We start from the raw sequence: 13,649 nt of genomic DNA, 5'->3' as shown, positions 1-13,649 counted from the left end.
TTTTCAAGAGAACAGAAGTCACTGAGTTTTTCAAACACTTGAATATCAAAAACCAGGATTTTAGTCCCAGACCATCCTATAGTCTCACTGCAAACTTAGAATTTGCTTTACTCCTTTTTTACTTTAGTTATTTGATCTAAAAATTGGGGTTAAAACACCAAGTTCTTCAATTCTAGGAATATAGTCGATATTCAAATTATTTTTGATATAGAGAGAATCTTGAAGTCTGGAAAGTATCTAAATTCTCAGAGAGAAAACCATTAACCACAAATCATTATGAAAAGAGTGGTACTATAAGACGTATCAAACTTGCCTCGTTATCTCTCCAGCTGGCCAGGACATAGTCAGTAACTACTGTTATTAGTAGTTTTCTCTGGAGACCTTGGCAGTGTTGATTGCTTTGAGGCAACATGGAGCCCAGGTGTTAGTTGGATCCTGAGAGGCTCAAAGCTAACTGAGAACCAGGGTTCTTGGACCAGAAGAGACCATGCAGCTGTTGGAAAAAACAAAAACAGAAGGAAGACTAGGACCATCAAAGAGGTCAGGCCTAGCCAGCACCGACCACTTTGTCTGATGAACCCACCACCACTACACTTCTCATGATTTTGTTGTTACTAGATGGAGAACTCCATGAAATTTGGGATAATATTTTATTCATCTCTGTGTGCATGACTCCTGGCGCTGAGTCAAGCACTGAGAAGGCTCTTGGCAACATTTGTTCACTGACTGAGTAAACATGGTTGCAAATCTCCATTCATCTCAACTACATTCCTGCCCAACTGTCCTGTCAAGGATGCTCTGCTTTCTCCCAGGATGTAGCAAACCTCTTCCTTAGAGAGGAGCCTTCTCTACACTATCCTTGTCCTAGGACACTCACCTGTGGTGACTCTGATGAAGACACGACTGTCCTCAGGGATTCCTCTCAATGGTTCACTCTGTCATTGGGAAGAGATGTCCTTGGCCTCCCCTCCCATCCTCTAGGCTGCCTCAACACCCCAACTGAGGAGGGCCATCACACTTTGTTGACACTATGCACTTGTATTCTTCCTCTCACTGCTTTAATTTCCTCATGGAAATATTACTGATATCTGAACTCCAAGCTGTTAACACAGCATAAGGCAAATTAAGCAGTCAACATACAGTTAAGAGATGTTGTGTATAAAGCCTTCCAAACTGTAAATGCAGAAGAATATTATTACTATCTCTGCTTTAGAAACAAGGGTCCCCTTAGCCTGGTCCCTGGTAAGAATGAATAATTCTTCTCCACACATTATTTATCTGTTTTAATGCACACTTACTTGGAGGGCATCCACTATGTGGGCAGTTCCAAGTTTGAGGTTTGGGGGGCCTAGGGCAGAGCATCAAGGTCCCATCCTCCTCCTCCTGGAATTGGTGTTCCCAGAAGTATAAACCAGCCCTGATCCGTCCTGTGGATCTCCTTGGCATGTGCACAAGTTCACTTTGCAGTAAGTTACTCTCTCAGTCCTCCCTGCTCAGCTCAGGCTGCTCATTGAGGACCTGGATGATGCTGTGTGCATTCCTCACGTTCTCTTGACTTTTCTGAACTCAGCTGGTTCTTATTCTCACCTTCCTTGGCAACCACCTCCTCCACCATTACCTTGCTTTTCTTTGGGTTTTTTTCGTCCTCCAAACCTGCTGATTTTCTTTCTTCCGTCTCCTGCCTCAGTTCTGTGTTTTCAGTGTGTGGGCTCAGTTCAGGTCCCTGTAGGAGATACACAAACAAGGAACTGCCTGCAGTTCCCAGAGCACATTTAACACACATCTCAGTCCCTCATCCACTCAGAAAAAAACTGAACAGGAAGGGACTTTGGAAAATTTAAATAACAACCTTATCTTACTGATGAGGAAAATAACACCCCGAGAGACACGGAGATTTTCCCAAGTTCCCACACCACTTGGTGGCAGCAGAGCCACCACACAAGTAAGTCTTGGCCACAATCTTTTCTATCCGTAAGCACCAAGAACCAACAATGGCTGAGTTTCAGGGGACATTGGATCAAAATACGTATTTCCACCATTAAAACAAAAATATCTAAGGATCATTCCTAAAAGTAATTTTTTTTCACTCTTCATTAGTCCTATATTTATACTCAGTTTTCAATCCTGCTGATCCAATGGAACCAAGGAACACATGAGTATTAAATACATCACAGTATATATATTTTATATATATATGTATATATATGTATATGTATGTGTGTGTATATATATATATATATATATATATGTATATATATATATATATATATATATATATGTTTGTGATTCTCTGTAACACATCTGGCTCCTGTGCTAGAGGTCAACTTCCTGAGAGCAGGCACTCTGTGTGCCTTGTTCATCCCTCCTCCCCACTGCCTCCTCAAGAGCCTGCCAGATAGAATATTCAGTAAGTATTTGTCAAGCGCATAAATACCAGGTACCAAGAGTAATTAACTTTTACCAATGTCTTCTAGTCCCAACCATATTTCCATTCATATTTTATCCTAGGTCAGTGCTAAAGCAATAAAAGCACAGTCCTAGGAAAAGCAATCCAAGATGCAAATACCACCTCCACCAAGTACCAAGTATGCTTCATATGATGATTTCATTACTCTCTTTGAACATAGTGATCTCATGTATAATAGAGAAGAATATATAATGTAAAACAGAGAAGGCAGTATTACCCTTAGATGAGTAACTGTGATATCATACAGCAGACAGGGTTCCAATCCCTGGGCACTAGCTGCACAGTATAGAATGCCTACATTACAGTCGCTACAGGGCCTGTTAAAAACTTCTGGGGATAAGGCCCAAAAAATTGCATCTCAGACTAAAATTCCAGGGAGATTCTCATGCAAGGAAAAAGCCCGACCATTAAACAAAGTCTAGAATGTAGATCCCCAAAGCCTAGTGGAAACAAGAATGACTCAGCTGGATCAAAACAAGTCCCTTGTCATGATGGCCTCTCAAGAGGAAATGTACCCTTTCCCAAGAAGGGTCCCCACCTGAGATGAATAACAAAGAGGACCCTGCTTTCCCAGTCTGGGCTTTTAGTACCTCCACTGTCTTTTAGGTTTTCTCCTCTGCTCTAATCGCTGGAGTATCTCAGCCCTCATATGGATCATTTCTTTATGAAGATCTCTGTTTCTCTACTTCTTGAAGAAACAGATGACAGAGATCAGTTCTGGGGCTCCACAGTTCTAGGCTTTCTCCTGAGCCACTTTCTTTCAGGTGAGCTGAAATAAATCGTGGGGGATAGAATTCAGGTCAATAAAGAGGATCCCAGAGGAGCATGAGACCATGAGGGCAACCCCTCATGGGAGATGGTCAGAACGATGATGTGGTCAATATCAACCCTGTTCCAGGGGGAGGATATACTGGCCATTTCTGTGAGCAGAGAACACAGCCACGTCATTCCAGACTTTTGATATATAGAAGATTGATAACAAATGTGTGTTGCTTTAAACCATTCTTTGTAATCTGTTAATATGCAGTGATAAGGAACAAATTTAGATGCTTATCTGTACTCTCCTGATTTTTTAATTTTTACAAATATGTATGCAAATTCCTGTAAAGAAAAACAAGGCAAACCAAAACCAAACAAACAAAACAAAACAAAAAAATCAAAGAATCACAGTAAAAAGCTTGTGCTCACCTTCATGTGACTATTTTCAAGCCCTAGTAACATGTAGGACACTATGAAGAAAACTTCAGGTGCTGAAATAATGTCACTTTATTGTTAACAACCAAACCTCTCAAAGACTACAGAGGTACAACACTTAACTTTGTGTAACATTATCTGTGAATCCATCATCTATCTCTATTTCCTATGGCAGGTTGTTTTTTCCCTTAGCTCTCTGTTCTCCTGAGTTCACCAGACAAGATTTTACAGCAAGTACCAGTTAGCAGCATAGAGATCCAACTCAAAGAGAATAGATCAGCCACTGTTATTAACTTCCCACAAAGTTCTTTGAATGCAACCTCACCTCTTATTTTGGCCATAAAAAAGAAAAGATCTAGTTTTTAAAAGTCCTATCCTAATGAGCATTTAAACGTAAATATCTCTGTTTTCCATTTTTATTCTGCTCATGCCCAATCATGGAGACCTCACTCCTCAGAGTGAGTGAGTTCCCAATTTGCTGTGGCCTGGGCTTTCTGTCAAAGGAAGTCAAGTCAACCCAACTGCAAATCTCTCTGGTAAATCCATCCCTCACCCTCAAAATCCAGAATAAAATGTGAATGCAGCAGGCAGCAGCATCCACCCAGCAACAGTGATAGGTTTGTACTTCACTTGGCTCACATTATCTGAGAGACTGGTGCAGCGTAAAATAGAAGAGAACAGAGAAAGATTATATTCATTTCAGCTTTTCCAGGATGTCACTTAAGGTAAACCAAAGAATGTAAACACATTTGAGGAAATCTCTCAATAAGAAGTTAATTGTTGGCCAAAATAAATTGTAGGTAAAAGCCATCGTGTTAGCAAGAGGGGAGAAAAAAGATATTCTCATACATGGTTGGGAATATGACTAGGTAAACTTCTTTGTAAGGCAATAGGGCAGGAGTTAGAAAAATTAGATATGTACTCACTAATATATTTCTAAATCAAACAATTTTCTTTAAAGGAACATATACTACAGAAATACACAGAAATGATGGACATAGATGGACCATCGTATCTGTGGGTTCTGCATCCACAGATTCAACAAACCACCCACCTGAAATACTTTTTAAAGGATGGACTAAACAGCAGCCTAGGTGATACTGAAGAAGGCATAAGTGATCTGGAAGATAGAATAACGGAAGTCACCCAATCAAAACAGCATAAAGAAAAACAAATTTAAAAAATGAAAACAGCTTAAGAGATTTCTGGGATAATATGAAGTAAATGAATATTTACATTATTAGGTTCCCAGAAGGAGAAGAAAGAGAGAAGGGGAATGAAAATGTATTTGAGGAAATTATGGCTGAAAACTTCCCAAAGATGAAGGTGGAAACAGATATCCAGGAACAGAAAGCACAGAGGGTTTCCAAACTAAATGAATCCAAACAGACCCACACCAAAACATATCATAATTAAAATGGCAAAAGTTAAAGATAAAGAGTGAATTCTAAAGGCAACAAGAGAAAAACAAAGACTCATATATAAGGGAATCACCATAAGACTATCAGCTGATTTTTCTCAGAAACTCTGAGGTCCAGAAATAACTGGCATGATATATTCCCTTTCCTTTTTGCTGAAAGGGAAAAACCTGCAACCTAGAATACTCTACCCAGAAATATCATCATTTAGAATAGAAGAGATAAAAATTTATCAGAGGGACTTCCCTGGTGGCTCAGTGGTTGAGAATCCGCCTACCAATGCAGGGGACACGGGTTCAATCCTTGGTCCAGGAAGATCCCACATGCTGCGGAGCAACTAAGCCCGTGCTCCACAACTACTGAGCCTGCACTCTAGAGCCCGTGAGCCACAACTACTGAGCCCGTGTGCCACAACTACTGAAGCCCACGTGCCTAGAGCCCATGCTCCGCAACAAGAGAAGCCACCACAGTGATAAGCCCGTGCACCGCAACGAAGAGTAGCCTCTGCTTGCTGCAACTAGAGAAAGCCTTTGTGCAGCAATGAAGACCCAACACAGCCAAAAATAAATAAATTTATTTTTAAAAAGAACTTATCAGAGAAGCAAAGACTTAAAAAGTTCATCAACACTAAAACTACACTAAAAGAAATGTTAAAGAGATTTCTCTAAGTGGAAAAGGAATAAGACTCTATATTAAAGGGAAAATCCCACTAGGTGAGGGAAATATATAGTAAGGACTGAGGATCAACCACTTAAGTATGAATATTAAAAGAGAAAAGGTCTACTTTCATACCACCCTGAACATGTCCTATTTTGTCTGATTTGGAAGCTAAGCAGCATCGGCCTGGTTAGTACTTGGATGGGAGACAACATGGGAATACTGGGTGCTGTAGGCTTAAAAGAAAAAAAGAAAAGGGAAGAATCATAAAAGCAACTAAAATTACAATAAACAGGGGATAAACATGAATATGTAAAATACAACATCAAAAAATGAAATGCGGGGGAGAGGAGAAGAAAACATAGATCTTTTAGAGTGTGTTTAAACTTAAATGACTAGTAGTTTAAAACAAACAGATATAGGTCAACATTTATGAACCCCATGGTAACCACAAATCAAAAGCCTACAAAAGATATATGAAAACTAAAAAGAAAGGAACAAAAGCACACTGCTAAAGAACATCTTCAAAACAAGGCAAAGAAACAAAGAGAAGAGAAAATGAACAGAGAAGGACTACAAAAACAAATGGAAAACAATAAAATGGCAATAAGTACATACCTGTCAATAATTACCTTAAATGTCAACAGACTTAATGACCCATTCAAAAGACATAGGTGGCTGATTGGAAAAAAAACCCTTCTATATGTTAAGAGGCACTCATTTCAGAGCTAAAGACACATAGAGACTGAAAGTACATGGATAGAAAAAGATATTTCATGCAAACAGATACAAGAAGAAAGTGGGGGTAGCAATACTCATATCAGACAAAATAGACTTTGAACCAAGACTATAATAAAAGAAAAAGAAGGGTATTATATAATGATAAAAGGGTTAGTACAAGAAGAGGATATTATGCTCCTTAACATATGCACACCCAATACAGAAGCCACTAAATATAAAAGCAAATATTGATACTAACCAACATAAAAGAAGATATTTACAATAATACTAAGGGAATTTGACCTCCCACTTACATCAATGGACACACCATCCAGACAAAAAATTAATAACTCAACAGTGATCTTAAATGATACAATAGAGCAGCTGGACTTAACAGACAGTAGGACATTACATCCAAAAACAACAGAATACACATTCTTGCCAAGTGCACATAGGACATTCTCCAGGATAGATTTCATGCTGACCACAAAACAAATCTCAACAAATTTAAGAGGACAGAAATTATATCAAACAGTTTTTCCAACCATAAATGTATGGAATTAGAAATCAGTTGCTGAAAGAAAAATGGAAAAAGAACAAACACGTGGAGACTAACCAACGTGCTACTAAAAAGCCAATGGCTCAGTGACGAAGTCAAAGAGGAAATCAGAAAATACCTTCGGACAAATGAAAACGGAAAGTACACACCAAAACCTATTGTATGCAGCAAAAGTAGTCCTAAGATGGAAATTTATACCGTTACAGGCCTTCCTCAAGAAACAAGAAAAATCTAAAATAAACATACTAACCTATCACCTAAAGGCATTAGAGAAAAACAAACCAAGCCCAAAGTAGCGGGAGGAAAACAATAACAATGATCGGAAAGATAATAACTAGAGAGACTGGTTCAAGATGGCGGAGTAGAAGGACATGCTCTCACTCCCTATTGTAAGAGCACTGGAGTCATAACTAACTGCTGAACAATCATCAACATGAAGAAACTGGAACTCACCAGAAAAGATAGCCCACATCCAAAGACAAAGGAAAAACCAAAATGAGATGGTAGGAGGGGCGCAATCACAATAAAATCAAATCCCATAACTGCTGGGTGGGTGACTAACAAAATGGAGGACACTTATACCACAGAAGTCCACCAACTGGAGTGAAGGTTCTGAGCCCCACGTCAGGCTTCCCAACCTGGGGGTCTGGCAACAGGAGGAGGAATTCCTGAAGAATCAGACTTTGAAGCCTAGTGGGATTGGATTACAGGACATCAACAGGACTGGGGGAAACAGAGACTCCACTCTTGGAGGACACACACAAAGTAGTGTGTGCATTGGGACCCAGGGGCCGGAGCAGTGACCCCATAGGAGACTGAACCAGACCTACCTGCTAGTGTTGGAGGGTCTCCTGCAGAGGTTGGGGGTGGCTGTGTCTCACCGTGAGGACAAGGACACTGGCAGCAGAAGTTCTGGGAAGTACTCCTTGGAGTGAGCCTTTCCAGAGTCTGCCATTAGCCCCACCAAAGAGCCCTGGTAGGCTCCAGTTTTGGGTTGTCTTAAGCCAAACAACCAACAGGAAGGGAACCCAGCCCCACCCATCAGCAGACAAGTGGATTAAAGTTCTACTGAGCTCTGCCCAACAGAGCAACAGCCAGCTCTACCCACCAGCAATCCCTCCCATCAGGAAACTTGTACAAGCCTCATAGATAGCTTAATCCACTAGAGGGAAGACAGCAGAAGCAAGAAGAACTACAGTCCTGCAGCCTGTGGAACAAAAACCACATTCACAGAAAGATAGACAAGATGAAACGGCAGAGGGCTATGTTCCAGATAAAGGAAAAAGATAAAACCCCAGAAAAACAACTAAATGAAGTGGAGAGAGGCAACCTTCCAGAAAAAGAATTCAGAATAATGATAGTGAAGACGATCCAGGACCATGGAAAAAGAATGGAGGCAAAGATCGAGAGGATACAAGAAATATTTAACAAGACCTAGAAAAATTAAAGAACAAGTAAACAGAGATGAGCAATACAATAACTAAAATGAAAAATACACTAGAAGGAATCAATATCAGAATAACTGAGGCAGAAGAACGGATAAGTTTCTGGAAGACAGAACGGTGGAATTCACTGCTGCATAACAGAATAAAGAAAAAAGAATGAAAAGAAATGAAGACAACTTAGGAGAGCTCTGGGACAACATTAAACGCAACAACATTCGCATTATACAGGTCCCAGAAGGAGAAAGGAGAGAGAGAAATGACCCAAGAAAATATTTGAAGAGATTATAGTTGAAAACGTCCATAACATGGGAAAGGAAATAGCCACCCAACTCCAGGAAGCGCAGAGAGTCCCATACAGGATAAACCAAGGGAGAAACACGCTGAGACACATAGTAATCCAACTGGCAAAAATTAAAGACAAAGAAAAATTATTGAAAGCAACAAGGAAAAAACGACAAATAACACACAAGGGAATTCCCATAAGATAACAGCTGACTTCTCAGCAGAAACTCTACAAGCCAGAAGGAAGTGGCATGACATATTTAAAGTGATGGAAGGGAAGAACCTACAACCAAGATTACTCTACCTGGCAAGGATCTCATTCAGATTCAACAGAGAAATCAAAAGCTTTACAGACAAACAAAAGCTAAGAGAATTCAGCACCACCAAAGCAGGTCTACAACAAATGCTAAAGGAACTTCTCTAAGTGGGAACCACAAGAGAAGAAAAGGACCTATAAAAACAAACCCAAAACAGTTAAGAAAATGGTAATAGTAACATACTTATCAATAATTACCTTAAACGTGAATGCATTAAAGGCTCCAACCAAAAGACACAGGCTTGCTGAATGGATACAAAAACAAGACCCATATATATGCTATCTTCAAGAGACCCACTTCAGACCTAGGGACACATAAAGAATGAAAGTGAGGGGATGGAAAAAGATATTCCATGCAAATGGAAATCAAAAGAAAGCTGGAGTAGCAATACTCATATCAGATAAAATAGACTTTAAAAAAGGAATGTTACAAGAGACAAGGAAGGACACTACATAATGATCAAGGGATCAATCCAAGAAGAAGACATAACAATTATAAATATATATGCTTGTAACATAGGAGCACCTTAATACATAAGGCAACTGCTAACAACTCTAAAAGAGGAAATTGACAGTAACACAATAATAGTGGGGGACTTTAACACCTCACTTACATCAAAGGACAGATCATCCAAAGAGAAAATTAATAAGGAAACACAAGTTCTAAATGACACAATAGACCAGATAGATTTAACTGATATTTATAGGACATTCCATCAAAAAACAGCAGATTACACGTTCTTCCCAAGTGCTCACAGAACATTCTCCAGGATTGACCACATCTTCAGTCACAAATCAAGCCTCAGTAAATTTAAGAAAATTGAAATCATATCAAGCACCTTTTCTGACTACAGCGCTATGAGATTAGAAATCGATTACAGGGAAAAAAACATAAAAAACACAAACACATGGAGAGTAAACAAAATGTTACTAAATAACCAAGAGATCACTGAAGAAATCAAAGAGGAAATCAAAAAATACCTATAAACAAATGACAATGAAAACACTATGATCCAAAACCTATGGGATGGAGCAAAAGCTGTTCTAAGAGGGAAGTTTATAGCAATACAATCCTACCTCAAGAAACAACAAACATCTCAAGTAAACAATCTAAACTTACACCTAAAAGAACTAGAGAAAGAAGAAAAAACAAAACCCAAAGTTAGTATAAGGAAAAAAATCATAAAGATCAGAGGAGAAATAAATGAAATAGAAACAAAGACAGCAATAGCAAAGATCAATGAAACTAAAAGCTTGTTCTTTGAGAAGATAAACAAAATTGATAAAGGATTAGCCAGACTCATCAAGAAAAAGAGGGAGAGGACTCAAATCATTAAAATTAGAAATGAAAAAGAAGTTACAACAGACACTGCAGAAATACAAAGCATCCTAAGAGACTACGACAAGCAACTATGCCAATAAAATTGAAATGGACAAATTCTTAGAAAAGCACGACCTTCTGAGACTGAACAAGGAAGAAATAGAACATATGAACAGACCAATCACAAGTAATGAAATTGAAACTATGATTAAAAATCTTCCAACAAATGAAAGTCCAGGACCAGATGGCTTCACAGGTGAATTCTATCAAACATTTACAGAAGAGATAACATCCATCCTTCTCAAACTCTTCCAAAAAATTGCTGAGGAAGGAACACTCCCAAACTGATTCTATGAGGCCACCATCACCCTGATACCAAAACCAGACAAAGATACTACAAGAAAAGAAAATTACAGACCAATATCACCGATGAATATAGATGCAAAAATCCTCAACAAAATACTAGCAAACAGAATCCAACAACACATTAAAAGGATCATACACCATGATCAAGTGGGATTTATCCGAGGGATGCAAGGGTTCTTCAATATACTCAAATCAATCAATGTGATACACCATATTAACAAATTGAAGAAGAAAAACCATATGATCATCTCAATAGATGCAGAGAAAGCTTTTGACAAAAGTCAACACCAATTTATGATTAAAAAAAAAACTCTCCAGAAAGTGGGCATAGAGGGAACCTACCTCAACATAATAAAGGCCATGTATGACAAACCCACAGCAAACATTATTCTCAATGGTGAAAAACTGAAAGCATTTCTTCTAAGATCAGGAACAAGACAAGTATGTCCACTCTCACCACTATTATTCAATATAGTTTTGAAAGTCCTAGCCACGGCAATCAGAGAAGAAAAAGAAATTAAAAGAATACAAATTGGAAAAGAAGAAGTAAAACTGTCACTGCTTGCAGATGACATGATACTATACGTAGAGAATCCTAAAGATGCCACAAGAAAACTACTAGAGCTAATCAATGAATCTGGTAAAGTTGCAGGATACAAAATTAATGCACAGAAATCTCTTGCATTCCTATACACTAATGATGAAAAATCTGAAAGAGAAATTAAGGAAACACTCCTGTTTACTATTGCAACAAAAAGAATAAAATACCTAAGAATAAACCTACCTAGGGAGACAAAAGACCTGTATGCAGAAAACTATAAGACACTGATGAAAGAAATTAAAGATGATACAAACAGATGGAGAGATATACCATGTTCTTGGATTGGAAGAATCAATATTGTGAAAATGACTGTACTACTCAAAGCAATCTACAGATTCAATGCAATCCCTATCAAATTACCAATGGCATTTTTTACAGAACTAGAACAAAAAATCTTAAAATTTGCATGGAGACACAAAAGACCTTGAATAGCCAAAGCAGTCTTCAGGGAAAAAATGGAGCTGGAGGAATCAGGCTCCCAGACCTCAGATTACTACAAAGCTACAGTAATGAAGACAATATGGTACTGGCACAAAAACAGAAATGTAGATCAATGGAACAGGATAGAAAGCCCAGAGATAAACCCATGCACCTATGGTCAACTAACCTATGACAAAGGAGGCAAGGATATACAATGGAGAAAAGACAGTCCTCAATAAGTGGTGCTGGGAGGATTGGACAGCTACATGTAAAAGAATGAAATTAGAACACTCCTTAACACCATACACAAAAATAAACTCAAAATTGATTAGAGACCTAAATGTAAGATTGGACACTATAAAACTCTTAGAAGAAAACATAGGAAGAACACTCTTTGACATAAATCACAGCAAGATCTTTTTTGATCCACCTCCTAGAGTAATGGAAATAAAAACAAAAATAAACAAATGTGACCTAATGAAACTTAAAAGTTTTTGCAAAGCAAAGGAAACTACAAACAAGACAAAAAGACAGCCCTCAGAGTGGGAGAAAATATTTGCAAATGAATCAACAGACAAAGGATTAATTTCCAAAATATATAAACACCTCATACAGCTCAATATTAAAATAACAAACAACCCAATCCAATAATGGACAGAAGACCTAAATAGACATTTCTCCAAAGAAGATATACAGATGGCCAAGAAGCACATGAAATCTGCTCAACTTTACTAATTATTAGAGAAATGCAAATCAAAACTAAAATGAGGTATCACCTCACATGAGTTAGAATGGGCATCATCAGAAAATCTACAAATAATAAATGCTGGAGAGGGTGTGGAGAAAAGGGAACCCTCTTGTACTGCTGGGGGTAATGTACATTGATACAGCCACTATAGAGAACTATAGAGTAGGGACTATACTATGGAGTATAGAGTATGGAGGTTCTTTAAAAAACTAACAATAGAATTACCATATGACCCAGCAATCCCACTACTGGGCATATACCAAGAGAAAACCATAATTCAAAAAGACACATGCACCCCAGTGTTCATTGCAGCACTCTTTACAATAGCCAGGACACGGAAGCAACTTAAATGCCCATTGACAGATGAATGGATAAAGAAGATGTGATATATATATACAATGGAGTATTACTCAGCCATAAAAAGGAACAAAATTGGGTCATTTGTAGAGATGTGGATGAATCTAGAGACTGTCATACAGAGTGAAGTAAGTGAGAAAGAGAAAACCAAATATCGTATATTATGCATATATGTGGAACCTAGAAAAATGGTACAGATGAATCAGTTTGCAGGGCAGAAACTGAGACACAGGTGCAGAGAACAAACGTATGGACACCAAGGGGGGAAAGTGCCAGGGGGTTGTGGTGTGATGAATTGGGAGATTGGGATTGATATATATATATATATATATATAGTGTTAACCTTAACACTAATATGTATAAAATGGATAATAAAAACCTGCTGTATAAAAATAAATTAATTAATTAAAAATTTTAAAAAAGAGATCCTACATGCCCCACGGTGGGGCCCCCCAAAAAAGATAATAAATAAAATAGCAATTAAAAAATAGAAAAGATAATGAAACCAAGAGCTGGTTTTTTGAAAAGAAAAACAAAATTGATAAACCTTTAGCCAGACTCACTAAGAAGAAAAGAAGACACAAACAACAAAATAATAAATGAAAGAGGAGAAATAACCACCAATACCACAAAGATACAAAAAATCATGAGATTATGGGGCTTCCCTGGTGGCACAGTGGTTGAGAGTCTGCCTGCCGATGCAGGGGACATGGGTTCGTGCCCCGGTCTGGGAGGATCCCACATGCCACGGAGCGGCTGGGCCCGTGAGCCATGGCGC

The 13,649-nt window shown here is 38.4% G+C and overlaps 1 protein-coding gene and 1 long non-coding RNA gene across 8 annotated transcripts in view; one reads left to right on the top strand and one right to left on the bottom strand.

Annotated features, from left to right (window-relative positions):
- The window catches only part of PDE4DIP (phosphodiesterase 4D interacting protein), a 288,606-nt gene that overhangs the window by 246,092 nt on the left and 28,865 nt on the right, over positions 1 to 13,649 (top strand). The window lies entirely within an intron of this gene.
- Positions 319 to 13,649, bottom strand: part of LOC117203150 (uncharacterized) — a 40,583-nt gene continuing 27,252 nt past the window's right edge. For 2 of the 4 annotated variants that reach the window (XR_007473590.1, XR_007473592.1), the window contains exons 3-5: positions 3,058 to 3,236; positions 1,299 to 1,723; positions 319 to 493 (exon numbers count right to left, since the gene is read on the bottom strand). This is a non-coding gene — a long non-coding RNA (uncharacterized LOC117203150). The remainder of the gene's footprint in view (positions 494 to 1,298; positions 1,724 to 3,057; positions 3,237 to 13,649) is intronic. The other 2 variants (XR_007473591.1, XR_007473593.1) reach the window with 1 other exon arrangement.

The sequence above is a fragment of the Orcinus orca genome, chromosome 1 (assembly GCF_937001465.1).
Source record: "Orcinus orca chromosome 1, mOrcOrc1.1, whole genome shotgun sequence".
Classification (NCBI taxonomy): Eukaryota; Metazoa; Chordata; class Mammalia; order Artiodactyla; family Delphinidae; genus Orcinus; species Orcinus orca.
Note: the sequence above shows the minus strand (reverse complement) of the source record. Positions and strands in the feature narration are given on the sequence as shown.